Source organism: Cucumis melo, chromosome 5 (genome assembly GCF_025177605.1).
Source record: "Cucumis melo cultivar AY chromosome 5, USDA_Cmelo_AY_1.0, whole genome shotgun sequence".
NCBI lineage: Eukaryota > Viridiplantae > Streptophyta > Magnoliopsida > Cucurbitales > Cucurbitaceae > Cucumis > Cucumis melo.
In genome coordinates, this window is record NC_066861.1 from 21,653,474 (window position 1) to 21,678,934 (window position 25,461).

General features: G+C 42.4%; 1 long non-coding RNA gene across 1 annotated transcript; it reads left to right on the forward strand.

Moving 5' to 3' along the window:
- Positions 1-1,944: 1,944 nt before the first annotated feature.
- On the forward strand, positions 1,945-13,399 carry LOC127149301 (uncharacterized). Its single transcript, XR_007820744.1, has 3 exons — positions 1,945-2,018; positions 2,101-2,149; positions 13,337-13,399. It is a non-coding gene; the product is annotated as an uncharacterized LOC127149301 (long non-coding RNA).
- The last annotated feature ends 12,062 nt before the right edge of the window (positions 13,400-25,461 follow it).

Genomic DNA, 25,461 nt, shown 5'->3' on the forward strand with positions numbered 1-25,461 from the left:
AGAGGATATGTTGCGGGCGTGTGCATTGGAATTTCCAGGTAGTTGGGACTCCCACTTACATTTGATGGAATTTGCTTATAATAACAGTTATCAGGCTACTATTGGCATGACACCATTTGAGGCCTTGTACGACAAATGTTGTAGATCCCCGGTTTGCTGGGGTGAGGTGGGTGAGCAGAGATTGATGGGTCCTGAGTTAGTGCAGTCTACTAACGAAGCGATACAGAAGATTAGATCACGCATGCATACCGCTCAGAGTAGGCAGAAGAGTTATGCAGATGTGAGGCGTAAGGATCTCGAATTTGAGGTAGGGGAAAAGGTGTTCTTAAAGGTAGCACCTATGAGAGGTGTCTTACGATTTGAAAGGAGGGGAAAGCTGAGTCCCCGTTTTGTTGGGCCATTTGAGATTCTGGAGCGGATTGGCCCTGTAGCTTATCGCTTGGCGTTGCCACCATCACTCTCGAGAGTTCATGATGTGTTTCATGTTTCTATGTTGAGGAAGTACATGCCAGATCCATCCCATGTAGTAGATTACGAGCCACTGGAGATTGACGAAAACTTGAGCTATACAGAACAACCCGTTGAGGTGCTGGCTAGAGAGGTGAAAACGTTGAGGAATAAAGAAATTCCTTTGGTTAAAGTCTTATAGCAGAATCACCGGGTGGAAGAGGCTACATGGGAGCGAGAAGATGACATGAGGTCCCGTTACCCCGAACTGTTCGAGGAATAAAACTTTCGAGGACGAAAGTTCCCTAAGGAGGGAAGAATGTAACGTCCCGAATTTTCGAGGAAAATTTTATCTTTTTGCGGGGATACAAAATTTCTTTGAATTTAATGTTTTGTAAATTGCTATAATAATAATATGATATTAATTATATTATTAATATTTTTTATTTATTTATTATTATTATAAATTATTATTGTTATTATTACTATTATTTAATATTATTATTAATATTATTTAATATTATTATTAATTATATTATTATTATTATTATTATTATTATTATTAAATATTATTATTATAATTATTATTTAATTTAATATATATATATATATATATATATATATAAAATAGTTCTTTTTTAAAAAAAACCCTAAACGCGCCGCCCCCCCTAGTTTTTTTTTCTTCCTTCCCCGACGGCCTTCTCCTCCTTCTTCACTCTCTTCTCCATTCGACAGCGACGCCACCCTTCTCGTCAATCTTCTTCTTCTTTTCCGACAGCGCCAGCTTCGCCTCCTTCGTCGCCGTCGTCGGAATCTCCCCGCTCCAGCCTTCGTCTGCCGCGACCATCCATTTTCGAACGCCCCCTCGATCTCACGCACTCGGACGCCGCCGTGCACCTTTCACTCCACCGCGTCCGCCGATGCCCTGCCACTCTCCGCCGCGTTGAAACGGAACCGGTCGTCGGACTCCTCCAAGCCGCGAAGCATTCCGTCGTCGAACGCCGAAGATCGATGTTCGTGGTCGCCCCGGTTCCAAGCTGACCCGACCCGAGACACATTTCCAGCCGAGCCGCGAGCCACAAGCATTTCCAGCCGAGCCGCGAGCCACAAGCAGATCCAGCCGAGCCGCAAGCCACAAGCAGATCCAGCCGAGGCGCAAGCCACAAGCAGATCCAGCCGAGCCGCGAGCCGAGAGCCGAGCCGAGGACCGAGCCGAGCCGAGCCGAGCCGAGCCGAGCCGAGTCGAGCCGTAAACTGATCCAAGCCGAGCCGAGCCGCGAGTTGGCCAACCCAAGCCCCGAGCCAAACCGAGTCGAGCCGCACACCTCCAAGCCAAGCCGAGCTCCCTGTTTACCGAGCCACCTAAGCCTTCCCTCCTCCACTCCGGGTCACGGTGAGTTCTCGGTAAGGATTGTTTTGATGATTTCCCTAATGTTGCTATATCCGATTCGAGTTGAATATTGGAATAAGATTTGGTCCTACCTTTTATTCCATGAAGGTATTAAGGAGTTGACGTATAAGTTCTCGGGTTCCGCGGCAGGCTTGTTTGGAGATAGCTTTCCTTTCCTTGGGTAAGTCAACGGATGTCGCTTAGGACCATTTAAAATGACTTCTACTAGTGTCGTCGATTAAAACCTTCGTGTTTTCGTTTAGGTGGATCCGTTGAGCGTGGACTCGATCGAGGGGCATAACCGAGTATCAGGTAAGGGTTTTCCTACTACTGGACCTCGAATCGAGGCTGGAAACGTAATAATCCACAGGGGATTACACGTTAGTAACTGTACCGAATAAATGTATGTGTGATTGACTTTTAAGTATTGTTGCTATACTCTTGTCTGATGTAAAGGTAACGCGACCGCTAGTTGTAGCTTGTGTGCTATCGGGTGTAAGGAGTTGCTTGCGGATAGACCCCGATGCTGGATGTTCGGTATAGGGTGGTTATGTTAATGGGCTACGTTGTGGATTGGGATTTTATGTCGATGGACCTTGAAGTTTACGGTTAGGTACGTGGTAGTCATTGGTCTGGGCATTGATCATGGAGTTGGTCGGGGAAGGACGGTGAGTCCGATTTTGATTGATTAGTTGATTTGGTCTAGGGGTTACCATAATGGTGTGCGAATTGGAAACGCGTATTGTAACGCCCCGAAGATCGAGGTAAAATTTTAGTATTTTATGTGAATTTTCGGGAATTTAGGATTTTTTTTTTGTAAAGCGATAAAATAATAATATAATATTTATTTACATTATTATCATTAGGTAATTTATCATTTTATTTTAATATTAATAATTTTTTTTATTTTATTTATTATTTCTTATTTATTTAAAATACTAATATTATTATTTAATAATTAAATATTTAATAGTAATATTTTAATATAAACTTTAATTAATTCCATTTAATATATTATTATTATATTAATATTTTATTATTAATAATTATTATTATTATTTAATTTATATATATATATATATATTTTAAAAAGAAAAAAAAAAGGGGAAACCCTCGCGAGTCCCCCCCCATCCACCTTCTTCTTCGTTTCACCTCCCCAGCGCCGCAGCCGTATTTCTCTCTCTCTCTCTCTCCATTTTCGTTTCAGCGCCGCCCATCTCCAACACTCTCTTCTTCTTTTCTTCTTCCCTTCCATCCTTCTTCTTCAGCCGACGCGACCCCAGCTTCTTTTTTTTTCCTTCTACTCCGGTCAACCCGAACCCACCGTCGCCAGCCTTCTTTCTCCCTCTTCAAGCCGTAGATCTGATGCCGTTAGCGTCTCCGGTGCCATTTCTGATGCAGTCGTGTGCGACGGCTTGCGACCACCGCATTCCGCCGCATAGTGTCGCCAAGTGACCGTAGACAAGCCCCGAAATCGTGGATCTCCGACGCAAGCACCCCACGAACCAAGTCGAATCGAGTTGAACCAACCGGGCTACCCGTTTTAATCCAATCCGACCCGAGACCCACTTCCAGTCCGAGCCGCGAGCCGCAAACGAAGCCGAGTGAGCCGAGTGAGCCGAGCCGAGTGAGCCGAGCCGTGCGAACTGAGTAAGCCGAGCCGAGTGAGCCGAGTGAGCCGAGCCACGAGCCGAGCCGCGAGCCGAGTGAGCCGAGCCGCGAGCCGAGTGAGCCGAGCCGCGAGCCGAGTGAGCCGAGCCGCGAGCCGAGCTGAGCCGAGCCACAAGCCGAGCTGTGAGCCAAGGCCAAGCCGAGCCGAGCCGAGGCCAAGGCCAAGTCGAGCCGAGCCGAGGCCAAGCCGAGCCGAGCTGAGGCCAAGTCGAGCCGAGCCGAGGCCAAGCCGAGCCGAGCCGAGGTGGAGCCGAGCCGAGCCGAGCCGAACGCCTTCAAGCCGAGCCGAGCTCCTTGTTTCACCAAGCCACCTAAGCCTTCCTTCCTCCGCTCCGGGTCACGGTGAGTCTTCGGTAAGGATTGTTTTCGATGAATTCCTTAATGTTGCTACATCCGATTAGAGTTTGAATATTGGAATAAGATATGGCCCTACTTTTCCCCCTTGAAGGTAGTACAGAGTTGACGCTTGAGTTCTCGGGTCTCGCGGTAGGCTTGTTTGGAGATAGCTTTCCTTTCCTTGGGTAAGTCAACGGGTGTCGATTCGGACCTTTTAAAACGACTTCTACTAAAGTCATCAACTAAAACCTTCGTTTTTTCGTTTTAGGTTGAGCTGTTGAGCGTGGATTCGATCGAGGGCATAACCGAGTATCAGGTAAGGGTTTTCCTACTACTGGACCTCGGGTCGAGGCCGGAAACGTAGTAATCCACAGGGGATTACACGTTAGTGATTATACTGGATAAGTGTATCCATGTTGACTGTTAAGCACTGTTATTATGTTTCTGTCTGATGTAACTGAACCGCAACCGCTAATTGTAGATTGAAATTTTAGATTGATGGATGTTGATCATGAGATTAGACGGGGAAGGACAGTGAGTTCAGTTGGTTATTTAGCTGTTTGAGACTTGGGGCTCTTCCATAATGGTATACGAATAGTTGACGCGTATAGCAACTGAGGGTGTAATGGTTTAAGCTTATACTACCTGGCCAGTAAAGCCCTTAGGGGAAATGTAAATGATTGATGATTGTGGTATGACTGTGGTAGACGATTGAGTATAGACCGAGGGGTAACGGTTAGCTTCATCTATGGGGTAGTGTGCCTTACTTATATGTGCATCCTTCGGGAGCACTAGACTGATATGTGCGTCCTTCGGGAGCACTAGACTGATGTGTGCATCCTCCGGGAGCACTAGACAGATATGTGCATCCTTCGGGAGCGCTAGACTGATATGTGCGTCCTTCGGGAGCACTAGACTGATGTGTGCATCCTTCGGGAGCACTAGACTGAGATGTGCATCCTTCGGGAGCACTAGACTGATATGTGCGTCCTACGGGACCACTAGACTGTTATGTAGGGTACCCCCGAATAGGAAGTTAACTGTTGTCCCCTAACGGGCCCAGTAGTGGGTCCCTTACTGGGTATGTTTATACTCACCCTTTTCTCTTCCTTAACTTTTCAGGTAAGGGCACACCGAGGGGCAGACCGACGAGAGGCAGGAAGGACGCGTGAAGGCCATATGGACGCGTCTGGTTTTCTTATCGCTTCCGCTATGTATTTTGTCAGAATATTTGACTTGTGCTTTTGGAACTGATGACTTGAGTTTTTGTTTGAGACTTTTTATGATTGAATTTAAAATAGGGCCCGAAACTGTCTTTTTGTAATGTTTCTAATGCTTTTAATGAATCGTAACTGGTCCGTTTTAAATTTTATGTTGAATGGTCGAATTTTGGTATTTGGTAGTGACCTCAGCTTAGTCCGGAAAGTTGGGTCGTTACAGTTGGTATCAGAGCCTAAGTTTTAGGTTCTGTAGACTGGCTTATAATGTGAGTCAGTGTTTTGTGTCCTTATGGCTGAAACGATCCTCGCCGCTCGTCAGGTACGCTCCCATGAAAGTATATGTATAACTCTACATGCATTACCTTACCTAAGTTAAACTGTAAATTCAATTACCATTATGACTAAAGGGATCGTTGGTGGTTGTTAGGGAAATGCCGCCAAGGAGAGGTGCACGTAGGGGTGGTCGAGGAGGCCGAGGAAGGGGAGCAGGACGCGTTCAACCTGAGGTGCAGCCTGTAGCCCAAGCCCCTGACCCGGCTGCGCCAGTTACTCATGCGGACCTAGCCGCCATGGAGCAGAGGTTTAGAGATTTGATTATGCAAATGCGGGAGCAGCAGAAGCCTGCCTCGCCAACTCCGGCGCCAGCTCCAGCACCAGCTCCTGCTCCGGCTCCGGCCCCAATACCAGTTGCGCCCCAGTTTGTTCCGGATCAGTTGTCAGCAGAGGCTAAGCACCTGAGGGATTTCAGGAAGTATAATCCCACGACGTTCGATGGGTCTTTGGAGGACCCCACCAGGGCTCAGATGTGGTTATCGTCCTTGGAGACCATATTCCGTTACATGAAATGCCCTGAGGATCAGAAAGTTCAGTGTGCTGTTTTTATGTTGACTGACAGAGGTACTGCATGGTGGGAGACTACAGAGAGAATGCTAGGTGGTGATGTGAGTCAGATCACGTGGCAGCAGTTGAAGGAGAGTTTCTATGCGAAATTCTTCTCTGCTAGTTTGAGAGACGCCAAGCGGCAGGAGTTCCTGAACTTAGAGCAGGGTGACATGACAGTGGAGCAGTACGATGCGGAGTTTGACATGTTGTCCCGCTTCGCTCCCGAGATGATAGCAACCGAGGCGGCCAGAGCTGATAAGTTTGTTAGAGGCCTCCGACTGGACATTCAGGGTTTGGTCCGAGCTTTCCGACCCGCTACTCATGCCGATGCACTGCGCCTGGCAGTGGATCTCAGTTTACAGGAGAGGGCTAACTCGTCCAAGACCGCTGGTAGAGGTTCGACATCGGGACAGAAGAGGAAGGCTGAGCAGCAGCCTGTTCCAGTGCCACAGCGGAATTTCAGATCAGGTGGTGATTTTCGCCGCTTCCAGCAGAAACCTTTTGAGGCAGGGGAGGCTGCCAGAGGGAAGCCGTTGTGTACCACTTGTGGGAAGCACCATCTGGGCCGTTGCTTATTCGGGACCAGGACTTGCTTTAAGTGCAGGCAAGAGGGTCATACAGCTGATAGATGCCCGTTGAGACTTACGGGGAACGCGCAGAATCAGGGAGCAGGCGCTCCACATCAGGGTAGAGTCTTTGCTACCAACAAGACTGAGGCTGAGAAGGCAGGCACGGTAGTGACAGGTACGCTCCCAGTGTTGGGGCATTACGCCTTAGTTTTGTTTGATTCGGGTTCGTCGCATTCTTTTATCTCGTCCACATTTGTGTTGCATGCCCGCTTAGAGGTAGAGCCCTTACAACATGTTCTATCAGTATCTACTCCGTCCGGGGAGTGTATGTTGTCGAAGGAAAAGGTGAAAACATGCCAGATTGAGATAGCAGGCCATGTGATTGAGGTAACACTGTTAGTTCTGGATATGCTCGACTTTGATGTAATGCTGGGTATGGATTGGTTAGCCGCTAACCACGCCAGCATAGATTGTTCCCGTAAGGAGGTAACGTTTAACCCTCCCTCGAAGGCCAGTTTTAAATTTAAAGGAAAAGGGTCAAGGTCGTTGCCTCAGGTAATCTCAGCCATCAGGGCCAGTAAACTGCTCAGTCAGGGTACTTGGGGTATCTTAGCGAGCGTGGTGGATACTAGAGAGGCCGATGTATCCCTGTCATCAGAACCAGTAGTGAGGGACTATCCGGATGTCTTTCCTGAGGAACTTCCAGGGTTACCTCCGTACAAGGAGGTTGAGTTTGCCATAGAGTTGGAGCCGGGCACGGTTCCTATATCCAGGGCCCCTTACAGAATGGCCCCCGCAGAGCTGAAAGAACTGAAGGTGCAGTTGCAAGAATTTCTTGATAAGGGGTTCATTCGACCGAGCGTGTCACCTTGGGGTGCGCCAGTTTTATTTGTTAAGAAGAAGGATGGATCGATGCGTCTATGCATTGACTATAGGGAGCTGAACAAGGTAACCGTAAAGAACAGATATCCCTTGCCCAGGATTGACGATCTATTCGACCAGTTACAGGGAGCCACAGTGTTCTCTAAGATTGATCTTCGGTCGGGATACCATCAGCTGAGGATTAAGGATGAGGATGTACCGAAGACAGCATTTCGTTCCAGATACGGACACTACGAGTTTATTGTGATGTCTATTGGTTTGACGAATGCTCCAGCAGTGTTTATGGACTTGATGAACAGAGTGTTTAGGGAGTTCCTAGATACTTTTGTGATCGTGTTTATCGACGACATCTTGATATACTCCAAGACGGAGGCCGAACACGAGAAGCACTTACGTATGGTTTTGCAAACACTTCGGGATAATAAGTTGTATGCAAAGTTCTCGAAATGTGAGTTTTGGCTGAAGCAGGTGTCCTTTCTGGGTCACGTGGTTTCTAAGGCTGGGGTCTCTGTGGATCCAGCTAAGATAGAGGCAGTCACCGGTTGGACCCGACCTTCCACTGTCAGTGAGGTTCGTAGCTTTCTGGGTTTAGCAGGTTATTATCGACGGTTTGTGGAGAACTTTTCTCGTATAGCTACTCCTCTCACTCAGTTGACCAGGAAGGGAGCTCCTTTTGTTTGGAGCAAGGCATGTGAGGACAGTTTCCAGAACCTTAAACAGAAGCTAGTTACCGCACCGGTTCTTACTGTACCTGATGGTTCTGGCAGTTTGGTGATTTATAGTGATGCTTCCAAGAAGGGTTTGGGTTGTGTTTTGATGCAGCAGGGTAAAGTGGTTGCTTATGCGTCTCGTCAGTTGAAGAGTCATGAGCAGAACTACCCTACACATGATCTAGAATTGGCAGCAGTGGTTTTTGCTTTGAAAATATGGAGGCATTACTTATATGGTGAAAAGATACAGATCTTCACGGACCATAAGAGCCTGAAATACTTCTTTACTCAGAAAGAATTGAATATGAGACAGCGGAGATGGCTTGAGTTAGTGAAGGATTACGATTGTGAGATACTGTATCATCCAGACAAGGCAAATGTGGTAGCTGATGCTCTTAGTAGGAAGGTATCACATTCAGCAGCACTTATTACCCGACAGGCCCCATTGCATCGGGATCTCGAGCGGGCTGAGATTGCAGTGTCGGTAGGGGCAGTTACTATGCAGTTAGCCCAGTTGACAGTACAGCCAACTTTGAGGCAAAGGATCATTGATGCTCAGAGTAACGATCCTTATCTGGTTGAGAAACGTGGCCTAGCAGAAGCAGGGCAAGCGGTTGAGTTCTCATTATCCTCTGATGGTGGACTTTTGTTCGAGAGACGCCTCTGTGTGCCGTCGGATAGTGCGGTTAAGACAGAATTATTATCTGAGGCTCACAGTTCCCCATTTTCCATGCACCCAGGCAGTACGAAGATGTATCAGGACCTGAAGCGAGTTTATTGGTGGCGTAACATGAAGAGGGAGGTAGCAGAATTTGTTAGTAGATGCTTGGTGTGTCAGCAGGTTAAGGCACCAAGGCAGAAGCCAGCGGGTTTATTACAACCCTTGAGCATACCGGAATGGAAGTGGGAAAACGTGTCCATGGATTTCATTACAGGGCTGCCGAGAACTCTGAGGGGTTTTACAGTGATTTGGGTTGTGGTGGACAGACTTACTAAATCAGCGCACTTCGTTCCGGGTAAATCCACCTATACTGCTAGTAAGTGGGCAGAGTTGTACATGTCCGAGATAGTGAGGTTGCATGGGGTGCCAGTGTCGATTGTTTCTGATAGAGATGCCCGTTTCACTTCCAAATTCTGGAAGGGTTTGCAGACCGCTATGGGCACGAGGTTGGACTTTAGTACGGCTTTCCATCCACAGACTGACGGTCAGACTGAGCGTCTGAACCAGGTTTTAGAGGATATGTTGCGAGCGTGTGCATTGGAATTTCCAGGTAGCTGGGACTCCCACTTACATTTGATGGAATTTGCCTATAATAACAGCTATCAGGCTACCATCGGCATGGCACAATTTGAGGCCTTGTACGGCAAATGTTGTAGATCCCCGGTTTGCTGGGGTGAAGTGGGCGAGCAAAGATTGATGGGTCCTGAGTTAGTTCAGTCTACTAACGAAGCGATACAGAAGATTAGATCACGCATGCATACCGCTCAGTGTAGGCAGAAGAGTTATGCAGATGTGAGGCGGAAGGATCTTGAGTTTGAGGTAGGGGACAAGGTGTTCTTAAAGGTAGCACTTATGAGAGGTGTCGTGCGTTTTGAAAGGAGGGGAAAGCTGAGTCCCCGTTTTGTTGGGCCGTTTGAGATCCTGGAGCGGATTGGCCCTGTGGCTTATCGCTTGGCGTTGCCACCATCACTCTCGACAGTTCATGATGTGTTTCATGTTTCTATGTTGAGGAAGTACGTGCCAGATCCATCCCATGTAGTGGATTACCAGCCACTGGAGATTGATGAAAACTTGAACTATGCTGAACAACCCGTTGAGGTGCTTGCTAGAGAGGTGAAAACGTTGAGGAATAAAGAAATCCCTCTGGTTAAAGTCTTATGGCGGAATCACCGGGTATAAGAGGCTACGTGGGAGCGTGAAGATGACATGAGGTCCCGTTATCCCGAACTGTTCGAGGAATAAAACTTTCGAGGACGAAAGTTCCCTAAGGAGGGAAAAATGTAACGCCCCGAAGATCGAGGTAAAATTTTAGTATTTTATGTGAATTTTCGGGAATTTATGACTTTTTTTTGTAAAGCGATAAAATAATAATATAATATTTATTTATATTATTATCATTAGGTAATTTATCATTTTATTTTAATATTAATAATTTTTTTTATTTTATTTATTATTTCTTATTTATTTAAAATACTAATATTATTATTTAATAATTAAATATTTAATAGTAATATTTTAATATAAACTTTAATTAATTTCATTTAATATATTATTATTATATTAATATTTTATTATTAATAATTATTATTATTATTTAATTTATATATATATATATATTTTAAAAAGAAAAAAAAAAGGGGAAACCCTCGCGAGTCCCCCCCCCATCCACCTTCTTCTTCGTTTCACCTCCCCAGCGCCGCAGCCGTATTTCTCTCTCTCTCTCTCTCCATTTCCGTTTCAGCGCCGCCCATCTCCAACACTCTCTTCTTCTTTTCTTCTTCCCTTCCATCCTTCTTTTTCAGCCGACGCGACCCCAGCTTCTTTTTTTTTCCTTCTTCTCCGGTCAACCCGAACCCACCGTCGCCAGCCCTTCTTTCTCCCTCTTCAAGCCGTAGATCTGAAGCCGTTAGCGTCTCCGGTGCCATTTCTGATGCAGTCGTGTGCGACGGCCTGCGACCACCGCATTCCGCCGCATAGTGTCGCCAAGTGACCGTAGACAAGCCCCGAAATCGTGGATCTCCGACGCAAGCACCCCACGAACCAAGTCGAATCGAGCTGAACCAACCGGGCTGCCCGTTTTCATCCAATCCGACCCGAGACCCACTTCCAGTCCGAGCCGCGAGCCGCAAACGAAGCCGAGTGAGCCGAGTGAGCCGAGCCGAGCGAGCTGAGTAAAGCCGAGCCGAGTGAGCCGAGTGAGCCGAGCCACGAGCCGAGCCGCGAGCCGAGTGAGCCGAGCCGCGAGCCGAGCCGTGAGCCGAGTGAGCCGAGCCGCGAGCCGAGTGAGCCGAGCCGCGAGCCGAGCCGCGAGCCGAGTGAGCCGAGCCGCGAGCCGAGCTGAGCCGAGCCACAAGCCGAACTGTGAGCCAAGGCCAAGCCGAGCCGAGCCGAGGCCAAGCCGAGCCGAGCCGAGCCGAGGCCAAGCCGAGCCGAGCTGAGGCCAAGCCGAGCCGAGCCGAGGTGGAGCCGAGCCGAGCCGAGCCGAACGCCTTCAAGCCGAGCCGAGCTCCTTGTTTCACCAAGCCACCTAAGCCTTCCTTCCTCCGCTCCGGGTCACGGTGAGTCTTCGGTAAGGATTGTTTTCGATGAATTCCTTAATGTTGCTACATCCGATTAGAGTTTGAATATTGGAATAAGATATGGCCCTACTTTTCCCCCTTGAAGGTAGTACAGAGTTGACGCTTGAGTTCTCGGGTCTCGCGGTAGGCTTGTTTGGAGATAGCTTTCCTTTCCTTGGGTAAGTCAACGGGTGTCGATTCGGACCTTTTAAAACGACACCTACTAAAGTCATCAACTAAAACCTTCGTGTTTTCGTTTTAGGTTGAGCTGTTGAGCGTGGATTCGATCGAGGGCATAACCGAGTATCAGGTAAGGGTTTTCCTACTACTGGACCTCGGGTCGAGGCCGGAAACGTAGTAATCCACAGGGGATTACACGTTAGTGATTATACTGGATAAGTGTATCCATGTTGACTGTTAAGCACTGTTATTATGTTTCTGTCTGATGTAACTGAACCGCAACCGCTAATTGTAGATTGAAATTTTAGATTGATGGATGTTGATCATGGGATTAGACGGGGAAGGACAGTGAGTTCAGTTGGTTATTTAGCTGTTTGAGACTTGGGGCTCTTCCATAATGGTATACGAATAGTTGACGCGTATAGCAACTGAGGGTGTAATGGTTTAAGCTTATACTACCTGGCCAGTAAAGCCCTTAGGGGAAATGTAAATGATTGATGATTGTGGTATGACTGTGGTAGACGATTGAGTATAGACCGAGGGGTAACGGTTAGCTTCATCTATGGGGTAGTGTGCCTTACTTATATGTGCATCCTTCGGGAGCACTAGACTGATGTGTGCATCCTTCGGGAGCACTAGACTGATGTGTGCATCCTCCGGGAGCACTAGACTGATATGTGCATCCTTCGGGAGCACTAGACTGATCTGTGCGTCCTTCGGGAGCACTAGACTGATGTGTGCATCCTCCGGGAGCACTAGACAGATATGTGCATCCTTCGGGAGCGCTAGACTGATATGTGCGTCCTTCGGGAGCACTAGACTGATGTGTGCATCCTTCGGGAGCACTAGACTGAGATGTGCATCCTTCGGGAGCACTAGACTGATATGTGCGTCCTACGGGACCACTAGACTGTTATGTAGGGTACCCCCGAATAGGAAGTTAACTGTTGTCCCCTAACGGGCCCAGTAGTGGGTCCCTTACTGGGTATGTTTATACTCACCCTTTTCTCTTCCTTAACTTTTCAGGTAAGGGCACACCGACGGGCAGACCGACGAGAGGCAAGAAGGACGCGTGAAGGCCATATGGACGCGTCTGGTTTTCTTATCGCTTCCGCTATGTATTTTGTCAGAATATTTGACTTGTGCTTTTGGAACTGATGACTTGAGTTTTTGTTTGAGACTTTTTATGATTGAATTTAAAATAGGGCCCGAAACTGTCTTTTTGTAATGTTTCTAATGCTTTTAATGAATCGTAACTGGTCCGTTTTAAATTTTATGTTGAATGGTCGAATTTTGGTATTTGGTAGTGACCTCAGCTTAGTCCGGAAAGTTGGGTCGTTACACGTATAGCAACTGAGGGTGTAGTTGTTTAAACCTATACTATCTGACTGACAAGCCTATGGCGGAACTGTAATATGAACGCCGTTGGGGTATGACTGTTGTAGACGGTTTAGTATGGACTGAGGAGTAATGGTTAGCTTCATCTATGGGGTAGTGTGCCTTACGGATATGTGCATCCTTCGGGAGCACTAGACTGATATGTGCATCCTTCGGGAGCACTAGACTGATATGTGCATCCTTCGGGAGCACTAGACTGATGTGTGCATCCTTCGGGAGCACTAGACTGATATGTGCATTCTACAGAACCACTAGACTGTTATGTAGGGTACCCCCGAATAGGAAGTTAACTGTTGTTCCCTAACGGGCCCAGTAGTGGGTCCCTTACTGGGTATGCTTATACTCACCCTTTTCTCTTCTTTAACTTTTCAGGTAAGGGCACAGCGAGGGGCAGACCGACGAGAGGCAGGAAGGATGCGTGAAGGCCATATGGACGCGTCTGGTTTTCTTATTGCTTCCGCTGATGATTTTTGTTAGAATACGTGGTTTTGTGATTTTGAGTTGATGACCTGAGTTTTTATTTGAAACCTTTGTGACTGTGATTTAAAATAGGGCCCGATACTGTTTTTTTTTGTAATATTTCTAACGTTTTAAGAAATCGTAACCGGTCCGTTATGAATTTTATGTTGTGTGGTCGAGTTTTGGTATTGAGTAGTGACCTCAGCTTTGTTCGGAAAGTTGGGTCGTTACAGAAGGGTTAACTTACTAATCATTGTTATATTAGATGGACACAAATATATCTATAGTGAGGCGAGTGTAACTACATGTAGTTAGTAGAATGCCTTGTTAGTTAACAAATGTTGATTAGCTCTATCTAAAAAGGTTTAGCCAGTTAATCTTGGATTATTAGAGCCCGTAACTTATAGGTCCATTAAGTTTTTTTGTTAACCTATATGAAGTTAACTTAAAACAATATATTGGATTAATTCAAATAGTTCAAATGATATTAACATTTGAAAAATACACAACTCAACTAGAGCAACCCATGTTTTACTAACAAAAAAAGAGGAAAAACTAAAATTAGAGCAAACCTGAAATATTACGCACATGTAATTAGAAATGTCTATAAATGGATTTTGAAGATCCGACAATCACCCCAAATTTATGAATCAAAGCAAATTTATACTCACCGTCATGTTTTATCCGTGATAGAAGGTAAATCAATCTAATATTTTTCTTAAATGAAAAACAAAATGATAGAAGTTTACCAATGATAAACTTTATCACTGGTACACTTCTATATCAATGATAGATTATCATTAGTGAGTGATCAACTTTTTCCAATTATAGAAACTAAAATATTGAATAAAGCTAATATGTTTTCACTAATACAAGTTTATCAATTATAAATTAAAAGTGGCGACTGATAGACTTTTATCACTAGTGGTGTGTTATCACTCATAGACCAATAATTATTGGTGTTAGCGATCTATGGTTAATAATGTGTTATCCCTATTGCAACAGCTGTTATATATCTTTCATAAAATCATATTATTGGTATAAAAATATTGATGATAGTCTACTATCATTTTTAGACTCTTATAAACCTTGATAAAGTTATAATAGTTCACTACTAAAAAACTGTGTTTACTTGATGCTTTTTAACTGTCAAGTATTGGTGTACTTGACGCTTTTCAATGTGTCAACTAATCCAGTGTCAAGAATAAGAGAGGTTTACTTGACAGTTTCTAAGTGTCAAGTATAATTATACTTGACATTGAAAAAACGTCAAGTATATAATTATACTTGATCGTTTTATGCGGTCAACTAATCCAGTGTCAAGAATAAGGAGGTTTTATTTTTGACAGGTTTTACACCTCAAGTGAAATTATACTTAACAGTTTATAGGTTACAAGTATATAAGGTTTGTTCAAATAAAAAATTATATATTTTAAAATATCCATATATTTTATCATTCACCTGTTTTGATGTCCAGAAATATTAAAATACACATCAATTGAAATCAACCCAAACTTTCAATCAACGAACTAAATATATTTTAACAAATTGCATATAACACAAAGTATATATAACAAGAAGAAACATCATTCATATTACAAAACGAGCTATGATCATCGTTCTTAATCATAAAACACAAAGTATATGTAATAATAAGAAACAGAGACATCACCATCCTTCAAGCACCACAACACTATTAGATAACTCCAAGCTTAAAGTCTCACCGATCGTTATTCTTAACTCCTTGAAATCTATAAACAAAATGAGAATAGCATTAAAACTAAGAACTTTAAGTCTAAATCAAATAATGCCTCAAATAAGCTAAAACTAATTCATATTCTAAACTTGTAAGAAGAGAAGAATAACGCAATATCATACTTTTTTAGCTTAAGTTAGTGTTCAAGATTAATTAAACCAACAAGCAAAATAACTTGGGACTTTATAAAGATAAACAAGAACAACAAAAAGAAAAGGCACAAACGAAGGAAAATTACCACATTGAAGTGTATTTGTTAACATACAAACAAATTCAGAGCCAAAATCACATTCTCAACCTTTCTCAATCTCAACTTACATTTTGGACAGTGAACATATGAAGAACATATTAAAAGAAAAAAATCAATAAAGACAATTTATCTCGATTATTTTGTAATATGGACGAATAAAAAAAATCATAATCAGAAATATGCAGACCCAAAATGATATCCTTAATTCTGTAACTTCTCAATAAAATGGACAAGCTTGACGTCATGACAATAGAGTGAAAATAGAGTGAAAAAAACAAACCTCCTAGAGTGAAAAAAACAAACAAACCTCCTAAGCGAAAGAGCCACTTTTGTAATAATAGAGTGAAAAAAAAAAAAGGTTCTTAGTGGAGGCAATTTCCAATGACAAATTCAAACACATTAATTTAGAATCCAAGAGTCTGAAAACCAGGGCTACCCATGGCTAAATGAATCAATTCGATACGCTCCTTGGCTCTCTACCAAAATTTCTACAAATTCGAAACATCACGACTCTACTCAACTATTCAAAAGTAAAATGTAGTCAGTGAAGAATTATATAAAATGATTTGAAATGGGTTTGGTGTTTAACAAACCTAATCAATATTTGCAGCATTGGGTTTTGTTTGCTCCTAGTAGTTCTCAAGCTTCAACTTACTAAAAGCCCTCTTAATACCATCATGAATATACCCACAAAAGATTAAGACCATCAGCAAGCTACCTTTATAGATTGATCAGCTGTTGCAAGTTGGCAAACATGTACAGAGAAAATATCATCTTGCCAGTTATATACCTGAACCCCCCTAGCTATTTAGAAACTTCAAAGCTAACTGACAACCAAGAGAAAATATCATCTTGCTAGTTATATACCATATGATAACTGATAAAATATGATAAAGAAGAAAATATACCACAACATAATTAGCAGTTACAACAAGCACATTGTATTTATACACAAACAGAGCATCTATATCATAAGCATAAACATAAACATCTTGGTACTATTCCTACCATCTTCAAACTTCCTAATTTCATCTATAAAAAAATCTACAAACTTCCTAAAGTTCCAACTTCCTTGTTGGAACAAATTCCCTCTATTATATATTTTTATGTTTTTTATATAAGAAACAACAATAAGTATATAAGCCACAAAAAGGCAAGAACTAACAGCGGGTAGGGGATAAGGTACTAATTTAAAAGATACCCACATTTATCATTTTTTCCCTTGTTTGTATAGCTAGTGCTTATGAGCTTCCATTAAGCTACACAAAAACTTATGAGCTTTATAATTTCAAGCCTAAAAGTAATGTCTTTGGCCTTTATAGCAACTATGACTTTAGAGTAACACCAAGAATTACTTGGATCAACAATATTCAGTCTACTATTTGAGCCTTTGAGTGAATGGTATGACAGAAACAAAAGGATCTATGATAACAAGTTTTTCTTGGAATTAAATTTAAATAAATGAAAATTAACTTACTAAATATCATTGAAAAGTTTATGCATCTTATGAAAAATAAACAGAGATATGATCCAAACAAACAAGCCCCAAACCGTATAAAGGCCTTCGGAAAGAGCAAACCCCTAAGTCTATGAAATCAGAAAAATGGTCTACAATCTAAGTTGATAAGAGGCAGTATTAGAAAAAGATTTGTCAATAGCACTGCAATTAGAAGTTGTATGTTGTACAACAAATAAATTAGGTTATCAATTTATATCATAGCTAAGCTTTCAGTTTAAGTCATAGTAAAATGTAGACCAAACGAATGCTGGTGGGTGGTAATTTATCTTACCCAGGATGTATTTGCATTAGCAAGTTGAAGTGTCGAGCAACTTCCAAACTATGAACGAATATATAGTCAATAAGGCGTTTGTTCACTATTAGAACATGTTTTCCACCTGTAATAATACAATCACTAGTATATTACAATGAGATAGAGAGAACTCATAATGCTATATTCCACTCAATTACCATTCATAGAGAATTCATAATGATATAGAGAATTCCATTAGGCCTTTTCATACATCGGCATTCTCAATTAACATTCTGCACACTCAAAGTAGGAAAATTCCACTGTATTCATTACCTATTGTGGAATACAACTTCAAAACTTCAGCTAAAAGTCTGGTTTGACATATATCATACAAAGCTTCCACCAATTTAGAATAAACAATATCAGGTAAAGAATCCTGACAGAAATAAAGGGGTGGAAAAAAACCAAGAAAACAAAACAAAATAACACAATACTTTGCTTTCAACCATAGCAGGCAATTGCTAAAAAAATAAGTATAGAGAAAGAATGTCTTCTTACTTTGCTTTCAACCATAGCAAGCAATTATCACTCATCCAAAAGAATGAGTTAAATTCTAATTAAATAAAATGGGAGTTGAGATTAGCTTATTAATTAATCAAACAAAAAGAGATCAAATTAGTGCGAGAACGTACGTGGTGGAACGAAATTGGGGCGACCGTTCGTGAGGGGTCTACTGCGCGAAAGTCTGCTATGGACGTCAAGGGAGGGAGCGGCGTCTGTGGTGGCGCCAACAAGTCGATTGATATCCCTATTGTGGTGCGGCCGAAGCTTGTGCGTGAACATTGTCTGTGATGGCCAAATGTCGTCTCTGTGTGAACGTCTGGTGGTGGAACATCGGTCGAAGCTTGTACGTAACGTCGTCTGTACGTGAAATCGACGATCGACGAGCTTGGCTGGAGGAACGACAGGAAGAAGAATGGGAAAAGAAAAGAAGAACGTACGAGAGGAAGAGGAAGAAACACCCCTAGGGTTTTTGAATGAATTAAATTGGGGAAAAAAAGGAAAATTAGAACTTTTATTTTTTAAGAAACTGGATGAAAAAATATTTAACCATATGTATTATTTGACATTTAAAAAATGTCAAGTAAATAAAACTAATGTTGACACTTTTAATCTATCAAGTATTGAAATAAAAAATATAAAAAATAAACATTTTTTCACTTTTTGTTATTCTTGACATTTTTACATTTTACTTGACTAAAACTGTCAAGTATTTCAAAACAACAAGCGTCAAGTATTGCCAGTTTTCTAGTAGTGGTTATACAAAAATATTAATGATAGAGACAAGTGATAGTGTGATATCAATGGTGGCGATAGAGTTTCATAAAAGAAGTTTTATCATAATGATAAATTTCCAAACCCCAATAGTTTCACGCCTTCAATAGGTTTTTTGGAAATTTCTATAATAAAAAGGTAAATGTTGCTAATTTTGCAATTAGTGTTGAAAAATAAGCCTATCAAGGATAGACTTATATCAATGATAGATTCTATGACTAATAGACTTCTATCACTTATTAAGAATAAAGGAAAAATGTTCTTAAAGAAACTCATTTTTGTTCCCTAAAAATTGTTTAAAATACGCACTTTAAAATCTATTTTGAGTGCTTCCAAATACTTTAGTTTATTTGAAAATAACTTATTTTTTAAATTAAACACTTGAAATCGTAATCCACACATAGTGATATAGTCCGATAGAGTTTATCACTAAAAGACTTCAAAATTATAAATTTTGTGCCTCCAACAAATTCTCATGCCTTTAATAGACTTTTTTTTTTTTTTTTTTTTTTTTACATTTTCTATAGATTTAACGTAATTTTTCTTATACTTACAATTAGTTGTAACCGTTACTATTTTTACAATATCTTAACCTCGTTCTGCTATACATGCAAATAACCCAAATACTATTTTAACATAGAGAAAAAGATAAAAGTTTAGTTGGTGTAGACATGAAATAGAAATATGGAGAAAGAAGGGAGATTGAATTATAATGTATAAAAGAGGAGATGGTAAATGTATAAAGTAAGTAGAGAGAGCATGCTATAAACTTATCTTTTTAGTTCCCCCAAAAAAATTTCTTTCACTTGTCTCTACTTTTCTTCAACTCTCACAAACACACTATTTAATTTTTAGGGTTTTTCACCCTCACAATTTCTAGACTTCATTATGTGGGCCCTCTTTATCATCTTTCTTTTTTCCTCTTCTTTTATGAAAAAAAGTAAGAAAGAAAGAAAAAAAGTTTCTCGTTTTGCTCTCATATTTGGGTGTTTCACATCCAAAAAGATTCTTTATATTATTTTCCAAAAAGTGGGCTATGGATTAGTTTTTGTTTGGTAGGTTCATGAAAATTCAAGGTGATATTGATCTAGTTAATCACTTTTTGTTTTATGTTATTAGAATTATTTCATAATAATTGTGAAGAAGAAAATCTTTTGTCAAGATCCTCCTTAATGTAAAATCAAAGGTAGGGAATTTAAAGGTGTTTTTTCCATGTGTTTTTTTTTTTTTTTTTCCTTTTCGAATGGGACGAATCAACACCAATCCCTATCTCGATTTTTCTTTTTCTTTTTCTTTCTCTCTTTTTTTTTAGGTTTAGAACTTTTTTTTTTTTTATTATTTACCTTTAAACAAAGATGTTGAATTTTGTTACCAAATTTGTTGTTTTCTTACAAAGAAAGGCCAAAGGTCAGAAGGTATAGTAGTGTCACTTTTCTCTAATTATTTATGAAATTTAAATAGCAATTTTTTTTTTTTTACAATTTTTATACCATGACTTTCACGTTTATTGACCTTTCCTAATTTAATTCAAAAAACAAATGTTTAAGAAAACAAAAAACAAAACAAAACAAATGTTTTCACAATAGTTATCAAATAGTCAATCACATCTTATTACTCCAATTGATTGTTCGCAATTTTCATATTCTTAATTTATATTAGTTTTGTATCGTGTATAATAAAATCATACAAGGAAAAGGTTAGTCTAACTTTTTTTACTTCTAAACTTCATAAAGTTAATCCATTTCTATTCTAAATTTTCAATGTGTTGTCTTAACATTATAGTTCATTTCAACTACTTATTCACTCATACTTTATTTTTTAAAAAAATGTAAGAAGTGGTTAAAACTCACATTCATTTAGCTGAAAGTAGAGTTAAACAGAAAATTAAATTTGGTAAATAATGTGCAAGTTCAACGCCTAGATTATATATTTGAAAACTTATAAATTTCAGCAAAAATATACTTTACTAGGTCCCATCTGTTAGAGGATTTAATCAATTTTAGTTCAATATTATTAGTATGGGGAGTTCATGCTTAAATTAGGTAAGTCTAGTTAGAAGAGACCGTCTTAAACAGAAACTTGGGAGAAGATTTTATTTATATAGAAGTGAGAGAAGCTCAAATTTAGGGAGATGACCTATATGCTAAAGTTAAAGACTAGATTGTATGCAAGTTTCACATAGAATAACATATTAGAAGCACTTCATTGTAATTGCTTAACTCTTTTACGCATGGTGAAGTATCTTTCTATTGAACGCAATATCTATTTTAGGTGATATAACCTTGAACTTTATTACTAATCTATATTTCTCTCAAACTTTGCTCTTGCTATTTTGTAACGCCCCGAAAATTTAAGGTAAAATTTTCCTCGTTTTATGTAAAATGCAAGTCGATATAATAATAATATAATATTAATTATATTATTATTATTAATGTTTATTTTATTGGTTATAATATTAATATTATAAATATTATTATTATTAATATTTATTTTAATTGTTATAATATTAATATTATAAATATTATTATAAATTAATATTAAAGAAATAGTGATATTTCTAAAAGAATAAAATAAATTATCATTTATCTAATATTAATATTATAAATATATTATTATTATTACTTTATTATTATTAATATTATTTATATTGTTATATATATATTACTATTTAAATTATTAATATTATATATTTATTAAGATTTATATATATATATATATAATAAATTTTTTTTTAAAATCAAAAACCCTAAAAACGCGCCGCCCCTCCCCCCTCCGTTTTCGCGTTCTCCCTTGCGCAGCCGCCTGAAGCCCGAGCCCCTTCCACCTTCTTCTTCGTTTCGACGGCCGGCGCCGCAGCCATCTCTCTCTCCCTCCCTTTTCGTTTCAGTTTCAGCGCCGCCACCATCCTCAATCTTCTCCTTCTTCTTCCTTACAGCCCTCACCGACGACAGCAAACACCCAGCCCGCCGCATCTTCTTCTTCTTCTTTTCCCTTCACCGCCTTCAACACCACACAGTCGCCGGCTTCATCTCCGCCACCAGCATCGACGTGAGGGCAAGCCATCGGCCTTCGTACCGCCGTCGTTCGCCGGAAGAGAGAACTCTCAAACCGCGGCTACCATTTTCTTCGTCCAACCCGACCCGGCTCCAAGTCGGCTGTCCAAGCCGAGCCGCCAGCCGCTTCAAGCCGAGCCGCCAGCCGCTTCAAGCCGAGCCGCCAGCCGCTTCAAGCCGAGCCGCCAGCCGCTTCAAGCCGAGCCGTGAGCCGAGTGAGCCGAGCCGCGAGCCGAGTGAGCCGAGCCGCGAGCCGAGTGAGCCGAGCCGCGAGCCGAGTGAGCCGAGCCGAGCCGAGACCAAGCCGAGCCGAGCCGAGGTGGAGCCGAGCCGAGCCGAGCCGAGCGCCTTCAAGCCGAGCCGAGCTCCTTGTTTCACCAAGCCACCTAAGCTTTCCTTCCTCCGCTCCGGGTCACGGTGAGTCTCCGGTAAGGATTGTTTTCGATGAATTCCATAATGTTACCTCGTCCGATTTGAGTTTGAATGTGGAATTAAGTTTTGGCCCTACTTTTCTCCCTTGAAGGTAGTGCAGAGTTGACGCTTAAGTTCTCGGGTTCCGCGACAGACCTGGTTGGAGATAGCTTCCTTTCCTTGGGTAAGTCAACGGATGACCTTTTAAATCAACTGCTACTAGGGCCACCCACTAAAACCTTCGTGTTTCGTTTAGGTGGATCTGTTGAGCGTAGTTTTCAATCGAGGGGCATCACCGAGTTTCAGGTAAGGGTCTTCCTACTACTGGACCCCGAGTCCAGGTTAAAACCGTAGTAATCCACAGGGGATTACACGTTAGTGACTGTGCTGAATATCTGTATGCGTGTTGACTGTTAAGTATTGATATTATTTTCTGTCTGATGAAAATATACTGTGACTGCTGTGTGTGGATTGAAATTATATGTTGATGGACCTTAAAGTTACGGTTTAGTATGTATTATACACTGGTCTGGATGTGGTTCATGGAGTTTGGACGGGAAAGGACAGTGAGTCCGGTTTTGGTTGGTTAGTCGATTTGCCCTAGGGTCTCCCTATTGGTGTACGAATCGGTAATGCATATAGCAACTGAGGGTGTAGATGTTTAAACCTATACTATCTGACTGACAAGGCCTATGGCGGGACTGTAATATGAATGCCGTTGAGATGTGATTGATGTAGACAGTTTAGTAAGGGCTGAGGGGTAACGGTTAGCTTCATCTATGGGGTAGAGTGCCTGACTGATATGTGTATCCTTCGGGAGCACTAGACTGATATGTGCATCCTTCGGGAGCACTAGACTGATATGTGCATCCTTCGGGAGCACTAGACTGATAAGTGTATCCTTCGGGAGCACTAGACTGATAAGTGTATCCTTCGGGAGCACTAGACTGATATGTGTATCCTTCGGGAGCACTAGACTGATATGTGCATCCTTCGGGAGCACTAGACTGATAAGTGTATCCTTCGGGAGCACTAGATTGATATGTGCGTTCTACGGAACCACTAGACTGTTATGTAGGGCACCCCCGAATAGGAAGTTAACTGTTGTTCCCTAACGGGCCCAGTAGTGGGTCCCTTACTGGGTATGTTTATACTCACCCTTTCTCTTCTTTAACGTTTCAGGTAGGGGAACAGCGAGGGGCAGACCGACGAGAGGCAGGAAGGATGCGTGAAGGCCATATGGACGTGTCTGTTTTTCTTTCGCTTCCGCTATATATTTTGTCAGAATATTTTGATTGTGATTTTTGGACTGGTGACTTGACATTTTATTTTGTGACTTTTGAATTATTAAAAATAGGGCCCGAAACTGTCTTTTGTAAGGTTTATAATGTTTTAATGAATCGTATCTAGTCTGTTTTAAATTTTATTTTGAATGGTCGAGTTTTGGTATTTGGTAGTGACCTCAGCTTAGTCCGGAAAAGTTGGGTCGTTACAGTTGGTATCAGAGCCTAAGTTTTAGGTTCTGTAGACTGACTTATAATGTGAGTCTGTGTTTTGTGTCCTTATGGCTGAAACGATCCTTGCCGCTCGTCAGGTACGCTCTCATGAAAGTATATGTGTAACTCTACATGCATTACCTTACCTAAGTTAAACTGCAAATTCAATTACCAATTGTGACTAAAGGAAATTGTTGGTGGTTGTTAGGAAAATGCCACCAAGGAGAGGTGCACGAAGGGGTGGCCGAGGAGGCCGAGGAAGGGGAGCAGGACGCGTTCCGCCTGATGTGCAGCCTGTAGCCCAAGCCCCTGACCCGGCTGCGCCAGTTACTCATGCGGACCTAGCCGCCATGGAGCAGAGGTTTAGAGATATGATTATGCAAATGCGGGAGCAGCAGAAGCCTGCCTCGCCAACTCCGGCGCCAGCTCCAGCGCCAGCTCCAGCACCAGTTCCTGCTCCAGCTCCGGCTCCGGTACCAGTTGCACCCCAGTTTGTGCCGGATCAGTTGTCAGCAGAGGCTAAGCACCTGAGGGATTTCAGGAAGTATAATCCCACGACGTTCGATGGGTCTTTGGAGGACCCCACCAGAGCTCAGATGTGGCTATCGTCCTTGGAGACCATATTTCGTTACATGAAATGCCCTGAAGATCAGAAAGTGCAGTGTGCTGTTTTTATGTTGACTGACAGAGGTACTGCCTGGTGGGAGACTACAGAGAGGATGCTAGGTGGTGATGTGAGTCAGATCACGTGGCAGCAGTTCAAGGAGAGTTTCTATGCGAAATTCTTCTCTGCCAGTTTGAGAGATGCCAAGCGGCAGGAGTTTCTAAACCTAGAGCAGGGTGACATGACAGTGGAGCAGTATGATGCGGAATTTGACATGTTATCCCGCTTCGCTCCCGAGATGATAGCGACTGAGGCGGCCAGAGCTGACAAGTTTGTTAGAGGCCTCCGACTGGACATTCAGGGTTTGGTCCGAGCTTTCAGACCCGCTACTCATGCCGATGCACTGCGCCTGGCAGTGGATCTCAGTTTACAGGAGAGGGCCAACTCGTCTAAGACCGCTGGTAGAGGTTCGACGTCGGGACAGAAGAGGAAGGCTGAGCATCAGCCTGTTCCAGTGCCACAGCGGAATTTCAGACCAGGTGGTGAGTTTCGCAGCTTCCAGCAGAAACCTTTTGAGGCAGGGGAGCCTGCCAGAGGGAAGCCGTTGTGTACCACTTGTGGGAAGCACCATCTGGGCCGTTGCTTATTCGGGACCAGGACCTGCTTTAAGTGCAGGCAAGAGGGTCATACAGCTGATAGATGCCCGTTGAGACTCCCGGGGATCGCGCAGAATCAGGGAGCAGGTGCTCCACATCAGGGTAGAGTCTTTGCTACCAACAGGACTGAGGCAGAGAAGGCGGGCACAGTAGTGACAGGTACGCTCCCAGTGTTGGGGCATTACGCCTTAGTTTTGTTTGATTCGGGTTCGTCACATTCTTTTATCTCTTCCGCATTTGTGTCGCATGCCCGCTTAGAGGTTGAGCCCTTACACCATGTTCTGTCAGTATCTACTCCTTCTGGGGAATGTATGTTGTCGAAGGAAAAGGTGAAGGCATGTCAGATTGAGTTAGCAGGCCATGTGATTGAGGTAACGCTGATAGTTCTGGATATGCTGGACTTTGATGTAATCCTGGGTATGGATTGGTTGGCCGCCAACCACGCCAGCATAGATTGTTCACGTAAGGAGGTAACGTTTAACCCTCCCTCGATGGCCAGTTTTAAATTTAAGGGAGGAGGGTCAAAGTCGTTGCCTCAGGTAATCTCAGCCATCAGGGCCAGTAAACTGCTCAGTCAGGGTACTTGGGGTATCTTAGCGAGTGTGGTGGATATTAGAGAGGCGGATGTATCCCTGTCATCAGAACCAGTAGTGAGGGACTATCCGGACGTTTTTCCTGAGGAACTTCCAGGATTACCTCCGCACAGGGAGGTTGAGTTTGCCATAG